Source organism: Dasypus novemcinctus, chromosome 31 (assembly GCF_030445035.2).
Source record: "Dasypus novemcinctus isolate mDasNov1 chromosome 31, mDasNov1.1.hap2, whole genome shotgun sequence".
In the NCBI taxonomy this organism is placed as follows: Eukaryota; Metazoa; Chordata; class Mammalia; order Cingulata; family Dasypodidae; genus Dasypus; species Dasypus novemcinctus.
This window is the reverse complement of record NC_080703.1, coordinates 25,223,688-25,239,188: the sequence shown is the minus strand read 5'-3', so window position 1 is coordinate 25,239,188 and position 15,501 is coordinate 25,223,688. Positions and strand designations below refer to the sequence as shown.

General features: G+C 42.2%; 1 protein-coding gene and 1 non-coding gene across 3 annotated transcripts in view; one reads left to right on the top strand and one right to left on the bottom strand.

Annotated features, from left to right (window-relative positions):
- The window catches only part of CMTM8 (CKLF like MARVEL transmembrane domain containing 8), a 120,176-nt gene that overhangs the window by 7,611 nt on the left and 97,064 nt on the right, over positions 1–15,501 (top strand). Inside the window, exon 2 of one of the 2 annotated variants that reach the window (XM_058290758.1) lies at positions 1,310–1,525. The exons of the other annotated variant lie outside the window; for it this stretch is intronic. The gene's annotated coding sequence lies outside the window, so the exon portion shown is untranslated. The remainder of the gene's footprint in view (positions 1–1,309; positions 1,526–15,501) is intronic. 2 annotated transcript variants of the gene reach the window in all.
- Positions 5,834–5,911, bottom strand: TRNAG-ACC (transfer RNA glycine (anticodon ACC)). The gene has a single exon. It is a non-coding gene; the product is annotated as a tRNA-Gly (tRNA).

The window sequence follows — 15,501 nt, the reverse complement described above, 5'->3', positions numbered from 1 at the left end:
TATAGTTTTAAGAGATTTTAATGAATTCTGGATGCAAGTCACTTTTCAGATATAATTTGTAACTATTTTTCTCCAACTCTGTGGGTTGTCTTTGCACTTTCTTTTTTTTTTTTTTTTTAAAGTTTGCTTTTTTTTTTTTTGTTTTTTAAGATTTATTTTTATTTATTTAATGTCCCACCCCTCCCCTGGTTGTCTGTTCTTGGTGTCTATTTGCTGCGTCTTGTTTCTTTGTCCGCTTCTGTTGTCGTCAGCGGCACGGGAAGTGTGGGCGGCGCCATTCCTGGGCAGGCTGCTCTTTCTTTTCACGCTGGGCGGCTCTCCTCACGGGCACACTCCTTGCGCGTGGGGCTCCCCCACGCGGGGGACACTCTTGCGTGGCACGGCACTCCTTGCGCGCATCAGCACTGCGCATGGCCAGCTCCACACGAGTCAAGGAGGCCCGGGGTTTGAACCATGGACCTCCCATATGGTAGACGGACGCCCTAACCACTGGGCCAAAGTCCGTTTCCCTGTCTTTGCACTTTCTTGATGGTATCCTTTGAAGTTTTTCATCTTGATAAAGACCAGTTTACACATTTCTTTATTTTGTTTTACTTGGGCTTTTGGTGTCCTATCTAAGAACCTTTTGCCTAATCCACCATCATGAAGATTTAAGCCATGTTTTCTTCTAAGAATTTAACAGTTTTAGCCCTTACAGTTAGGCCTAAGATTTTAAGTTAATTTTTGTATATGGTGTGAAGCAGGAGTCCAGCTTCATTCTTTTGCATGTTGCTATCTATTATCCCAGCATCATCTATTGTCAAGACTTTCCCCATTGAATTATGTTGGCACCTTGTAGCAAATCAATTGAGCATAGATGTGAGGGTTTGTCTCTGGACTCTCAATTCCATTCCATGAATCTGTATGTCTATTATTATTCCTAAGTACCCACTATTTGGACTACTGTAAATCTGTAATAAGTTTTGAGATTTGAAGTGTGAGTCTTCCAACTTAGTTCTTGATCGGATTCTTTTGACGATTCTGCATCCCGCGCGCGTCCGTATAAATATTAATATTAGCTTATCAATTCCTGCCAAAAAGGCAGCCGGAATTAATTTCTATATGGATTGCATTGACTCTGTAGATCGATTTGGAAAGCACTGCTCACTGTGGTGGCTTGGGGTAATGTACCCTGGAAAAAGCTGTTCTTAATGGTAATCTGTGCCTGTGAGTTTGAATCCATTATACATTGGAACGTTGCCGAGGTGGCTTCGATTAAGATGGGGCCGAATCGAGATGGGTCTGAATCCTATTACTGGGGGTCTTACAGAGAAGGCGACAGAGGAAGAAGCCCCAGGAGCAGCTGGAAGCCGAAAGTCAGCCAAACCCAGAAGAGAAAGGAGAGGGTGCATTTGTGTGCGCTGCCGTGTAACAGAAAAGCCAAGAACCAAGGATCACCGGCAGCCAGCCTCAGAGTGCCAGTCTTCTGGGAGAAAGCATCACCTCGTGGCCACATCAGTTTTGGACTTTTCCCAGCCTCAAAACTGTAAGCCAATAAATCCCTGTTGTTTAAGTCAATTCACTGTATAGTATTTGTTTTAACAGCTAGAAAACGGTACTGTTTTTCAGCCCACAAACATGGTTATCTTTCCATTTTTACTTCTTTAATTTCCTGCTACGATGTTCTACAGTTTTCAGCATACGTATCTTATACTTCTTTTGTTAAATTCATTCTTACGTATTTTATTCTATTTCATACCATTGTAAATGGATTTTTTTTTTTTATTTCATTTTTTGGGTTGCTTGTTGCTAGTACATAGAAATCCAATTAAGTTTTTTTTTGTATTGATCGTGTATCCTATAACCTTGCTGAGCTTGTTTATTAGTTCTAAAGGATTTGTGTGTCTGTAGGTTGGCATATGTACTTTTCAAGGCTTTTGGTATTTCTGCCAATTTGTACAGAAAAGTGTGTACCAATTTGCATTCCCTCTAGTGGTGTTTTAGGGTGGAACAGGGTTCGTTTTGGCAAATACTCACTACCACTTTCTTTTACATATCTGCCAACTAGACTGGGTTGGAAGATACTCAAAATATTTAAAAACCAGTTTGGCATGGGCAGCCACCAGTCAAAGAGGATATCAGCTATCAATAGTGTTTGGGGAGCCCTGGATATGTGAAAAAAGAGCCAATGGTGTTTATTCGCATTTCTGTGCTTATTAAAGTTGAACATGTCAAATAGGCTTTTTTTTTTTTTTTTTTTTAAAGATTTATTTATTTATTTAATTTCCCCCCCTCCCCTGGTTGTCTCTTCTTGGTGTCTATTTGCTGCGTCTTGTTTCTTTGTCCGCTTCCGTTGTTGTCAGCGGCACGGGAAGTGTGGGCGGCGCCATTTCTGGGCAGGCTGCTCTTTCTTTTCACGCTGGGCGGCTCTCCTCACGGGCGCACTCCTTGCGCGTGGGGCTCCCCCACGCGGGGGACACCCTTGCGTGGCACGGCACTCCTTGCGCGCATCAGCACTGCGCATGGCCAGCTCCACACGGGTCAAGGAGGCCCGGGGTTTGAACCACGGACCTCCCATTCAAATAGGCTTTTAACTATTTATTTCTTCTCTTGCTAATTACCTGGGTTTTTTTCCCCTATACCAATTTTTAAAATGGGGCTATTTCTTTTTTTAAAATATTTTAAAGATATAAAAGGGAAAAATACAACTTTAATGAAAATTACCTTCCAGGAGGGGAATAAAATTGGAGTGGGAGATATGTTTAAATGGGAACGTTCCCTTTTTTTTTTTGAGGGACTGGGACTGGGGATTGAACCTGGGACCTTGTATGAGGGAGGCCTGTGTACAACTGCTGAGCTACATCAGCTCTCCCTGAATTGGCACCCTCATCTGTCTGCTTGTTGTTTGCTTGTTGTTTGCTCGTTTGTTTTTGCTTGTTGTTTTGTTCATTTACTGCTTCTTTTTTATTTTTTTTGCTCATTGTTTGCTCGTTATCTGATGGTTTTTTGTTTTTGTTTTTGTTTTTGCTCGTTGTCTGCTCGTGGTTTGCTTTCTTTAGGAGGCACCAGAAACCGAACCTGGGACCTCCCATGTGGGAGGCAAGCGCTCAACTTCTCAAGCCACATCCACTCCCAAATGTTCACTTTTTAACACCCCATGTTTTATATAGTTTATATTTATATTATGAGGATATATTTATTAATTAATGTAATTAAAGAAGCTTGTAGCAGAGTATAAGTGTTCCTTGTAAAGTAAATTTCAAATCTGAATAGTGAAAGCTGAAAGGCCCCACTTACCATCTGAATCACTGCATCCCCCATTTTCCCACCTGCCCTGATGTAACTACCATTCATTGTCCTTTCAGGCCTTTTGTTCTACATCTGTAACTACCTAGTAGCTTAAGACATGCATATGTGAATTACAGCATAATACATACATGATATGTATGTGCTTAATATATACAGTATAATATGCACATAAAATATCTTGATAGTTTTCTATATTTTTTTCTTATTCATTTATAAGTTTTTCTTATATTATGGCTATAATTTTCTCATCTGCCACTCATTAATATAATTCATGCCATTTTTCCACAAAAGAAATTTCTAAGTCTTATGAAATCCAAACAGTTATCTTTCTTTCTTAGGCCTTCTGGACTTTATCTTGCTTAAACAGGACTTTCCCCACCCCAAGATTATACAAATATTTGAAGAAAATATCAGAGATTTCTTTTCCTTTTCTTTTCTTTCTTTCTTTCCTTTTTTCGAGGGGGTTACCAGGGCTGGGGATTGAACCTGGGACCTCATATGTGGAATGCCAGCCCCAACCACTTGGAGCAACACCAGCTCCCAGAATGTATTTTTTTTAGTGTTGAGAATATTTTACCTTATTAAACTGTATCTTACAGTTTTTGTATAATATGGGGAGGTAATTTCACTTTTTTCCCCAAATGGATATCCAGTTGTCTCACCATTAACCAGAACATATAACCAAATATGTATAACTATTTTATGACCGTATTCTGTTCTATTCCCAAGTCAATTCTAGACCCCTTTTAATTTCTATAACTGTATGAGAGTATTGTAATAGCCAATAGTGTAAGTCATACAGATTTTTTAATTTCTTTGCTCTTCTCGTACACTTACATTACTTACAGGTGATTTTTAGAACCAGTGCTCTTTAAATCCAATTACAACTTTGATTGAGATTGCATTAAATTGATAAATTAATTGGAGGCGATGTCTTTTTAATAATGAACTCTGACCATCGAGGATATTGTATCTCTCTATTTATTTGGGTCATTTTATACTCTTAAAGTCCTAAGTTTTTTCCAGATGAGTCTTGTGCATTTCTTATTAGATTTAAGTATTTTCAATTTTTGACGAATAAGAAATCTGTTAATTTCCTTATTTTGAGTTTGTTTATAGGCATCTTATTTGATGTATTAACTATTTTTATTATTAATTTTTGCTTTATATGTAAACTATAGTAATATCTGTGAATAACAATGGTTTTCTTTTCCTTTTAAATTTTTAATTATACTCTTTTTTTTGTTATTACATAGGCAAGGATGCCAGGATAATGTTGAGTAGTTGGGATGATTATGAGTATCCTTGGTTGACTAATAACTTTAATTGGGATTTTCCTGTGTTTTAATGATAATACACAGTGAAGTGTAGGGGCTGTTAGATATTCTTTACTGAGTTAATGAGCAGGAGTTTAACCCGGCATCCAATTTAATAAGGGATGAGAGTTGAATTTAGGAGATAAGATTGGGGGGTAGCATTTCCTGAGGTGACAATACGGAATTTTGTTTCCCTCAATGTGCTGTTGAAATGAGTCATATTAGGAAGCCTAATGGTGAACCATTTTTGCAGTCTTAGGATAAACTCTACTCAGTTAAAATGTATTCATTCTTTTAATAGGCTATTAGATTTTAAAATCTGATTTTTACTATTAGATTTGATTTGTGACTTCATGGTTGTTGCAAAACTAGCCTTTTAATTTCCTTTGTGGCACTCTGTTTTGTCTCATTTTAATATTGCCATATCTGCTTTTTGGGTAAGCATTTGTCTAATGTGTTCTTGTCCTTCCTTTTGTTTTTAAACTTTCCCTCTCATTTCTTTATAGGTACATCTTTTATAGCTTGATTTTTATCTCTACACGTAGACTGATACCCTGTCTTTTAATATGGGAATGTGACACATTCATATTTATTCTGATAACTTTTTTACAATTTTTAGTTTTCCTTATTTTTCTCTAGTTTTTGAAAGTTACAAATTCTATTTCTATTTTGTTTTTCATCCAAAGTATTCAAACTTACATTTTCCTGACTGTCAGGGAATTAATCAAGATGTTTAACCTCGTAATTCCATTCAAAAGACAATACTCTCCTCCTTACTTATTCCTAACCATGTGCCTTGTGCTATTAGCTAATTTTTTTCTGGATTACTTATTTTTAAAAACAGCCTTATTGAGATATAATTCACATTGAAGTATATACACAGTGTAAGTTTTTTTTTTAAGATTTATTTTTTATTTATTTCTCTCCCTTCCCCCGCCCCCAGTTGTCTGGGCTCTGTGTCCATTTGCTGTGTGTTCTTCTGTGACCGCTTCTATCCTTATCAGCGGCACCAGGAATCTGTGTTTCTTTTTATTGCGTCATCTTGCTGTGTCAGCTCTCCGTGTGGGCGGCACCATTCTTGCGCAGGCTGCACTTTCTTTCGCACTGGGCAGCTCTCCTTGTGGGGCGCACTCCTTGCGCGTGGGGCTCCCCTACGCGGGGGACACCCCTGCGTGGCAGGGCACCCCTTGCGCGCATCAGCACTGCACATGGCCAGCTCCACACGGGTCCGGGAGGCCCGGGATTTGAACCGCGGACCTCCCGTGTGGTAGACGGACGCCCTAACCACTGGGCCAAGTCCGCTTCCCCAGTGTAAATTTTTAATACCTTTACAGAGTTGTGCAGCCAGTATCACAGTTAACTTTAACCTAATTTTTATTACTACAGAATCCATTAATAATCACTCTCCATTTCCCTCAATCTCCCCATCCTTAGGCAACCACTAATCTTTGTTCTATTTCTGTGGACTTGCCTACTCTGGACATTTTATAAAATGGTGTTCTATAATATGTAACTTCTGTGTAGAGTGTTTTCACTTAGCATACTGTTTTCATGGATCATCCCATATTGTAGCATGTGTCAGTACTTCATTTCTTTTTATTGCCAAGTAATAGTCCATTGTATGGCTATAACATATTTCATTTATCTGTTCATCCATTGATGCACATTTGAGTTGTTTTTTACTTTTTGGCTATTGTGAATAATGCGGCAGTGAACCTTCGTGTGCAAGTTTTTACGTGAGCATATGTGTCCATTTCTCTTTGATATATACCTAGGAGTGGAATTACTGGATCATATGGTAACTCTATGTTTGAACTTTCAAGGAACTGCTAGACTGTTTTCTAAAATGGCCGCACCATTTTACAATTACTTTTAAAAAACGTTTTCTTAGGAATCATTTCTTGACAGTTGTCTTAACCCTCCCAGCCATATTACAAAACAACTATTTAGACTTAACTACAAGTTTAACTATTATCTTTTGCACCCTGTGTCATTTACTGTCCTGATTGATATTTCATTTTGCTGGAGTACCTCCTTAAGTCATTCTTTTAGAAAGGATTTGAAGGTGATAAACCTTTTAAATCCCTGTACTTCGAGTAACATCTTTCTTTTACCTTCATGCCAAAGCAATAATTTGGTTGATATAAAACTGTAGGTCTTACAATTTCTTTTCATGAGATCTTGAAGCTGGTGCTTCATTGCTTCTAGCCTTTAGTGTTAACAAGAGACCTCAAGGTCTGGTAGTCCATGGAGAGGCTTGTTAGACTCAGTCCCTCCCATGCTTTGTGTATATGTGATTGTGTATTTGCAGCACACCCTTGCATGATGAAGCCTTGTACTATTAAATTACTTATGGTGATGTAGAAAGATGGCACTGGTGGTGAGGCAAGAAATGGTAGGTGGAATGTAGTTGCTATTCTACATTCTATAGAATGGCTTGTGAAAGGCTGTTTTGCAACCGTGTAAGGTAATTATGTTGGAATTTCAGGTGATGTGGTTGGGAGTAAAGGGAAATTATTAAGCTCCCACTTGGAGTTTCCTGAGTCCTGGGATTTGTCTCGGGGTGGGCAGAAGGCCCTCACCCCAAGCTGGGAGGACTCGGGCCTGAAGTCCCCTCTCAGCAGCCTTCGCCTGTCGTCCCCTGATGTCCCCTGACGAGAATGTAGCCTTGCATCTGTGGCAGGAAATGGCGACTTCTGTCACAGCTGAGTCAGAGGGCTTGTTTTCACCGGGTCTCAAATCTACCCCCCACAGAATCGGTTCTCATTTCCTTGTAGGTAACCAAATAATTTTTTTCTCTTTAGAAACTTTTGGGATTTTCTCCTGATCTTTGGAAACCGTGTACTTCCCCGGCATGGGTATAGAAGGGCATCTCCTTATTTATCTTCCTCTGCACTGTCTGGGCCCTTTATGACTGAGATTCAAATCTATCTTCAAGAGCACAGGGAAAATTCTCTTGTTTCCTGCATCTCTTCCTTCTGTTTTTGCCCTCATAAAATCTTTATTCCATTCCAGGAGAGATTAAACTATCTCCCATTTCTCTTAATTTTTCTGTCATAGTTTTCTTCTCTTTGCTTTTTTGCACAGAGTTCTAGAGAAGTTCCACTCTGAGGCCAAATTTAGATTTTCGGTTGAGTCAGTTCTGCTCTTTAGCCCATCTATTGAGATTTTATTTTGACATTGATGGTTTTAGTTCCCAACAGTTTGGCATTCTTTTTATTCTGTAGTCTGAACCACTGCCCCCCCCCTTTTTTTTTTAATTTAAGAATATTGGGTATATTTAAGTTTCTTTGTCCACTGAGAGACCGCTTCTGCTTGTTGAGCCTGTTGCTTCTCACGTGGCTGTTTCCTCGGTCACTTCCCTCACCAAAGTCTGTGGCCACGTGCTGGAGCAAGATGGCTGCCAACGTCTGCCAGGGTCCAGCCTTCCTCTTCCTTTTAAGGCTCTGTGGTCCCAGCTCCTTCCAGTATCAGCTGTAGGCTGGGATAAGGCTTATCTCTCTCCTGGGGCGTGTTCCTCTCCAGGCTCAGCTGCTCTGTTCCCCTAGCAAGGTCCCCTGCAGACTATGAGGCGCTCTCTCTTCCCAGGAGCTCTGCCATGTCTATGGAGCCTTCTCTATTCCTCTGTGCTCTTCTCCTGTGTGTTTACTTCCCAGGGCTCCAGCTCAAAACTCCCACTAACATAATGCCATGTTGTTTTCTCTGTGAGTCCCCACCCACCAAAGGGGTAGGGAATCAACATCCTACTGAGTGGCCTAAGCAAAGCCTCAACCATTAGTCAGTCGAGTAAAAGTGACATCTCTGAGGTTAATACAATCCAACATGCCTAGCGGAACAGACCAGTTTATAAGCACAATTCCAGTATCTGCTTTTGGAAATCATGAGCAAGGCCAAACTGCTACTGGAGGGAGGCAGATTCCCTTTGCAGCTTCTAAGGCTTTGATGTACTTTTCAGGAATGGGCTCATTCCTTCTTTCACTTCTGCCCTGCCTCTGATCTTTGGATTCTCAGTGTCTGCTTGGAAACTCACCTTTTTGGTAGGTGCTCTTCTTTCCTTGGAGCTGTAGGCCTGAATCCCCATTGCTTACCAGGATTAGCTTGTTCACACCTTTCTGCCAGGAATCCCTCTCTGCTCCAGGCAACTGTTGCCACTCTGTTTTTGAATAACACTCTGTGTTACTGTGTGTGTGTTATTGTGTGTGTATGCCTTTTGTCATGGCAGTGGAATTTGTAGGGTGGCGTGGAAAGGAAAACATATGGGTCATCGGGTGCCTTGAAAGAGAAGGGTAGTTGTTTTTTAATTCATTTATAGTGTTTTAAATATATATAAGGGATATTGACCCTCTTTCTGTGTTGCAAATTTTTTTCCAGCTTATCCTACCTTAATTTTATTTATGGTGATTTAATTTAGAAAATCTAAACCGTGTCTTTAAACTTATCACTTATTTTTGCCCATGTTTTAACACTCCACTTAATATTGCAATTTATTTTGGCACAGGGTGTGAAGTTGGATTGGACTTTGTTTTCAAGTATCCACTCAGTTGCTCCAAAATGATAGCTTGTGATAAATCCATTCTTCGTTCACTGATCTGAATCGTTTCCCTTTTCATTTACTTGATTATTATGTATTCTTGGGTTCATTTCTACATGGTGTAGTTGATTCTACTTTGTCCCCATGTTTCGATATTTGCAGTTCTGAGATACATCTTCACATCCGCCATGATTTTTTTTTTTTCAAAATTTTTTTGGTCCTGTTTTCATGTTTATTCATCCAGTCGACCTTTATAATCGTTTTTTTTTTTAAAGGCATGCAATGCTGTGTCCCCTCTCCTCTGTCAAATTATATTGGCTTTCCCTCTCTGCCCCAAATGGCTCCCTTGTCTGTTTGCTTATTGTCTGCTCATTGTTTGTTTGTCTTCTTTAGGAGGCACCAGGAACCAAACCTGGGACCTTCCTTATGGGAGGCGGGCACTCAACTGGTTGAACCACATCCACTCCCTGCTCGTTTGTTTTTGCTTGTCATCTTCTCGTTGCTTGTTAGCCTTCTTTTGGAGGCACCAGGAACCGAACCTGGGACCTCCCATGTGGGGAGCAAGCACTCAACCATTTGAGCCACAGCTGCTCCCCAATTATATTAGCTATTGACTGGATTTTTATTTAATACCTAGATTAATTTTGGAGAGAGGGATTCATGCTAGTCCATTTCCTAAGAAGGAAACTTTTCAAATGTTCCCTTAGCTCAGCTTATGGCTTAGTATTGGATTCTTAAGCTTGTCGAGATCTTTTCTAGTCGAAAATGTTAGGAGTTTTGCAATGTACGTTAGTAAAGCATATCATGTTTGTTCAGATTTTAAATATGTGATGAGTGCTTACCACATGCATACAGTGTGGGTAGCATCTTGCTACTTTTCTTTAAACAAATGATCACTGATTGGAGGTGTTAAGAGCTTAGGAAGATGTTGAAGCATCATAGAAAGTTTCAAGTTTTCAAACTACGAGTTGAAATTCAAGAAGCATTTACTTCTTGTAGGCGTTTGGTCCTTTATTCATCTCTCACTGTTGTTAAGTCTAAAATTTTTTTTTTTTTTTTTTTTTTTTTTTAAGATTTATTTTATTTATTTAATTTCCCCCCCTCCCCTGGTTGTCTTTTCTTGGTGTCTATTTGCTGCGTCTTGTTTCTTTGTCCGCTTCTGTTGTTGTCAGCAGCACGGGAAGTGTGGGCGGCGCCATTCCTGGGCAGGCTGCTCTTTCTTTTCACGCTGGGCGGCTTTCCTCACCTCACGGGCACACTCCTTGCGCGTGGGGGCTCCTCCACGCGGGGGACACCCTTGCGTGGCACGGCACTCCTTGCGCACATCAGCACTGCGCATGGCCAGCTCCACACGGGTTGAGGAGGCCCGGGGTTTGAACCGCGGACCTCCCATATGGTAGACGGACGCCCTAACCACTGGGCCAAAGTCCGTTTCCCAAGTCTAAAATTTAATAGATGAAAATTACAATTTTTTTTCTTTTTTGCTAGGATTTATGACTAAAACCATTCCCAGCAAGATGAGATGACTTTTCCTTAGATGAGCATTTTACCATTGAAAGGATTTTCACATTCATTATCTCCTGTGATAATAAGGCAACCCCAGGTTGGGGGCAAATCCCTCCTTTCTCTTTCATTTCCATTGCAAGTTGCACCATGATTTGAGGAAGCAATTCCTAATTCAAACAATAATTAATTAAACGCACTCCTGTGGGCACAAGGTGAAGAAAATTCCATCTGATTTTCCATCCCTTTTCCCTACCTACCCCTCAAATCACCCATGAGATTCATAACCACCCAGGAGGGTTTACTTCCCATGAAGAGCCACTGTCTTGGTCAGCGTTCACGTGCAGATGAGAGTGGCTCGTCCCGCTAGCTGAAGCAGCAGAGGCTTGATCACACATCCTTAGATGGCTTCCAGAAGTTTGGGCAGCGCTGGCAGAGCAGGTGCTAAGCCAGGCCTCCTGGACACCTCCTGCTCCTCAACGTTTTCCTGCCAGAAGCAGGGAGGTGAGGAGGCAGATGTGCTCTCACCACCTCTGGGTTCTGGGCCTCTGCCGCACCTGCTGGGGCACATGGCACCAGGTGGTGGCCCCTTGCCTGGCCTCGTAACACCACGAAGCTCGCGGCAGGACGCTGGGGTTTCCGTTAGGGCTACTGCAGAAAAACGAGATGCCTCCTGGGCTGGCAGCGGGCGCTGCAAGAGCAGCTGCAGCGTGTCCCGTGCCCGCACTATATGTCTTCTGCTTTCTAAGATTTGCACAGGTGTGTCTGCCAAAGCTAGGGCGCGTGCAGCCTGAGCTGCAGGCTTGGCTGTCCAGCCTCTAGAGGGCAATCAGGCAGGACGGCGAGCCGCAAGGGGACTCGAGTGTCGAGCTGCAGCCACGCGTCGTGTGTCGCCCACTGTCACTGGATCCTGCCTGGGGCGCTGCGTTGCGGTTGGAAGACCTCCTGGGATTTTTTTGTGCTTAGAACATTCCCAGATGGGAAGCGGACTTGGCCCAGTGGTTAGGGCGTCCGTCTACCACATGGGAGGTTCGCGGTTCAAACCCCGGGCCTCCCTGACCCGTGTGCAGCTGGCCCAGGCGCAGTGCTGATGCGCGCAAGGAGTGTCGTGCCATGCAGGGGTGTCCCCTCCGTAGGGGAGCCCCACGCTCAAGGAGTGCGCCCCGTAAGGAGAGCCGCCCAGTGCAAAAGAAAGTGCAGCCTGCCCAGGAATGGCACCACACACACGGAAGAGCTGACACAACGAAATGACGCAACAAAAAGAAACACAGATTCCCATGCCGCTGACTACAACAGAAGTGGGCAAAGAAGACGCAGCAAATAGACACAGAGAACAGACAACCGGGGTGGGGGGGAGAAATAAATAAATAAATAAATCTTTTAAAAAAAAAAAAAAGAACATTCCCAGGGCTTGTGCTTCTTTGGTTAAGAAAACCATGCATTTGCTTTCTAATAGTTCCTAAATCTCCATCTGTCGTAATGAGAAGGGTCATACTTCCCAGGGTAGTGGAAGGTAAAGTGAGTTAAAACCCTTGTAAACCCTGTCCCAGAGGTAAATATTAATTTGTTTCTTGGGTGGATGTAGGTTTATTTCATCCCCCTCCTCATAGTGGATCCAAGCTTGGTAGGTTCATCTGCACTGGGCTTCATTTGGAATGAGCGATTGGCCATATCAGCTTCTCCTGAGGCTTCACACGCCCAGCAATGAGCATGTACAGGATTCGCCTCTTTTGGTAGGTTTTGGGGTTAGGATTAGGATAATACTTTTGACTAAAGAAAGCTTAAAAACTACATTGAGGGGAGCGGATGTGGCTCAAGCGATTGGGCTCCCGTCTACCATATGGGAGGTCCAGGGTTTGATTCCCGGGGCCTCCTGTTGAGGTCCAGCTGGCCCCAGTGGAGAGCTGGCACAGCAAGATGACGCAACAAAAAGAGACAGAGGAGAGACAATAAGACGCAGCAGACCAGGGAGCTGAGGTGGTGCAAGAGATTGAGCGTCTCTCTCCCACTCTAGAAGGTCCCAGGATTGGTTCCCAGAGCTGCCTAAAGAGAAGACAAGCAGACACAGAAGAACACAGAGCAAATGGACCCAGAGAGTAGACAACGAGGGACGGGCGGAGAAATAAGTAATAAATAAATCTTTAAAAAAACAGACCACCCCATTGAGAACAATGAAGATCTGCTTTAACTTTAAATCGATGAGTTCATCGAGACTTTGTGAAAATCTAGTAAAATGATCTAGCCACAGTTATGACTGAGGCCAGCTTAGTGGGTACGGGGGAAAGACCTCATCGACTTAGGTCCCTGTGTAGACTTTATCAAAGAAGATCTCCAGAGCCGTGGGGTGAGTCGGTTTTCCTGAGTTTTGAGTTTAATGGCCTGTATTGGAAAACGTGCAAAGCCCTGACCTTGCTCTTTTGCTTTTTCACCCTTTCCTTCATCTATCTAAAATCTAACGATAAGAGGTGACACTTTCCGGAAGAAAAAGAATTCCGAGGAGAGAGACATCTTTGTTTTTTATTTGTACCCTGCCTTGTTTCCAGAAAGACCTTGAGGCAGGACAGAAATCTTTCCTTTGAGGTTTGAAAGGATCCAGTAAGAAATCTTTATCCATCAAGGACTGACAAGTGACAAAGATCCCTGTAGGAAAACTCTCGGAAGCACTACACCTAGAGCAGGCTCAGAGTGACAATCTTGAATAAAATTCTCTAGAGACAGAATGGGAAGTTGTATTGACTGTGTCAATCAAGGCGAGAAAATGCAGAGGCTTGATCAGCTGACCTTTCTTCAACTTCAGTTTTACTTTAGAGAGAAAAAAAAACCTGTGTGCTCTGAGGCTCTGGCCTTCTTCTGATTTCACAGGCCCAGAAATTTCCTTAGAGATGAAAGGGTTTGAGCGATCTGTAACAGGATACTTAATATTCTGTTAGCTTATCCTTTGGAAATTACGTCTAGTTTCCTTTAACCGTGACCTGAATCTGGAGCAATTGCCCTTTAAACATTTCAAATCACAGGCTTGTGTTCTGCCTGCCCTGGGAAGCTAACGTTGGCGTTTCTACCTCCTTTTACGTGATTAAGCTGGTGTTGTGAAAGGCGGAGCTCCAGAGCCGAGGTGGCTGGGTGGCTGTAATACGAGGCTGGCGCAGCTGCCGGGCCTTGGACGAGAGCCCCCGTGGGACTTCTCCTGAGGCCGTGGAAAGGTCTGGCTCTTGCATTCAGTGGCTGATTTGCACCACTGAGAAGTGGGGAGGTGTCTTCTGCAGGCTTTTACCTCCAGAGCGCACACTTTTTTTTTTGTCAGCGCTCAACCACTGAGCCACATTGGCTCCCCTGGGTTGGTTTTGTTTGTTTTTGCTGGTTGGTTGTTTCTGGTTTTATTTGTTTGTTTTTGGAGGCACCAGGAACCGAACCCCAGGACCTCCCGTTTGGGAGGAGGCGCTCAACCGCTTGAGCCACATCCACTCTCCTCCTCCCCCTCCCTTTTTTTTTGTTAAAGATTTATTTTATTTATTTCTCTCCCCTTCCCCTTCATTGTCTGCTCTCTGTGTCCATTCGCTGTGTGTTCTTCTGCATCTGCTTGCATTACCCAGCGGCACTGGGAACCTGTGTCTCTTTTTGTTGCGTCATCTTGCTGCATCAGCTCTCCACGTGAGTGGTGCCACTCCTGGGCGGGCTGCACTTTTTTCATGTGGGATAGCTCTCCTTGTGGGGCACACTCCTTGCACGTGGGGCTCCCCTACGCGGGGGACACCCCTGCGTGGCACAGCACTCTTTGTGTAATGTGTGGTAGTGGGGCACTGTGTTCACGCTGCCCCCTAAAAAAATAAAATATCCGTATACAGTTTAAATAAGGAAACAAGTAACCACAAGCCAACCACTGAGCTCAAGAAATAAAACATTATAGCTTCGAGACCACTTGCGTGCGCAGCCCTCTTTCCCAGAGGTAGCCGCTGTCTGATTTTTGCTACTCATTCTCTTGTTTTTCATTATCTATCTATCATCGATCTATCAGTTAATCAATCAAATAGATCTAATGTATTCTATGTTCTATAAAGGTCAAAATGAGCTGGATGTTGTTTAGTCCTGGCTCCTTTTGACCTTTACAGAATATAGAATCACATTATGTTTTGCGACTTGAGACTTTCGCTCATCATTGAGCGTATTCCATGCTGACACATGTACTCCATTACACGAATGTGCCGTAATTTTCCCCTTCTGTGTTAGTGACCACCTCGTTTGCCATCTTATGGACTGGTTGGTTTTCCCTTTTTATTTTCTCTTTCCTTTCTTTTCTTCCTGCTGGTTTGGAAGTCATGCTCTTTTTTCTTTTAGTGGATTCCCTAGAAATTTTAACAGTCCATTATGCAGGTTCAAATTAATGAGTGTTTTCATCCTGCTCCTATACAAAAACACAGCCCTCAGAATGTCAGGTGGCATTCCTTACACTTTATAGTACTTTTTTATTGTTTGTTTTTTCTTTTTTTCTTTGCATTTTTAATATAATTTTTATTAGAAAATTTGTATGTTTACAGAAAAATCTTGCAGGAAATGCAGAGTTCCCATTGCCACCCCCCAATATTATTAACAGTGGCATGTGTGTGGTGTATTTGTTACAATTGATGAGACAATATTATCACATTTATACTATTAACAAAATATTCAGTTATATAAGTGTTGTTAGAAGAAAAATTTTTTTAAATAACACTTAGCTCTGCACAACATAAACGCTGATTCTACTGTAAATTTATAGTACTTTCAACTCATTCAGTTCTTTCCTATTTTACTCCCACAAGCTGGACATTGTAATTGTTTTATTCAGTTTCGCTTTTCCCACAAGCTATACAGTTCCCCAATATCGCTGCT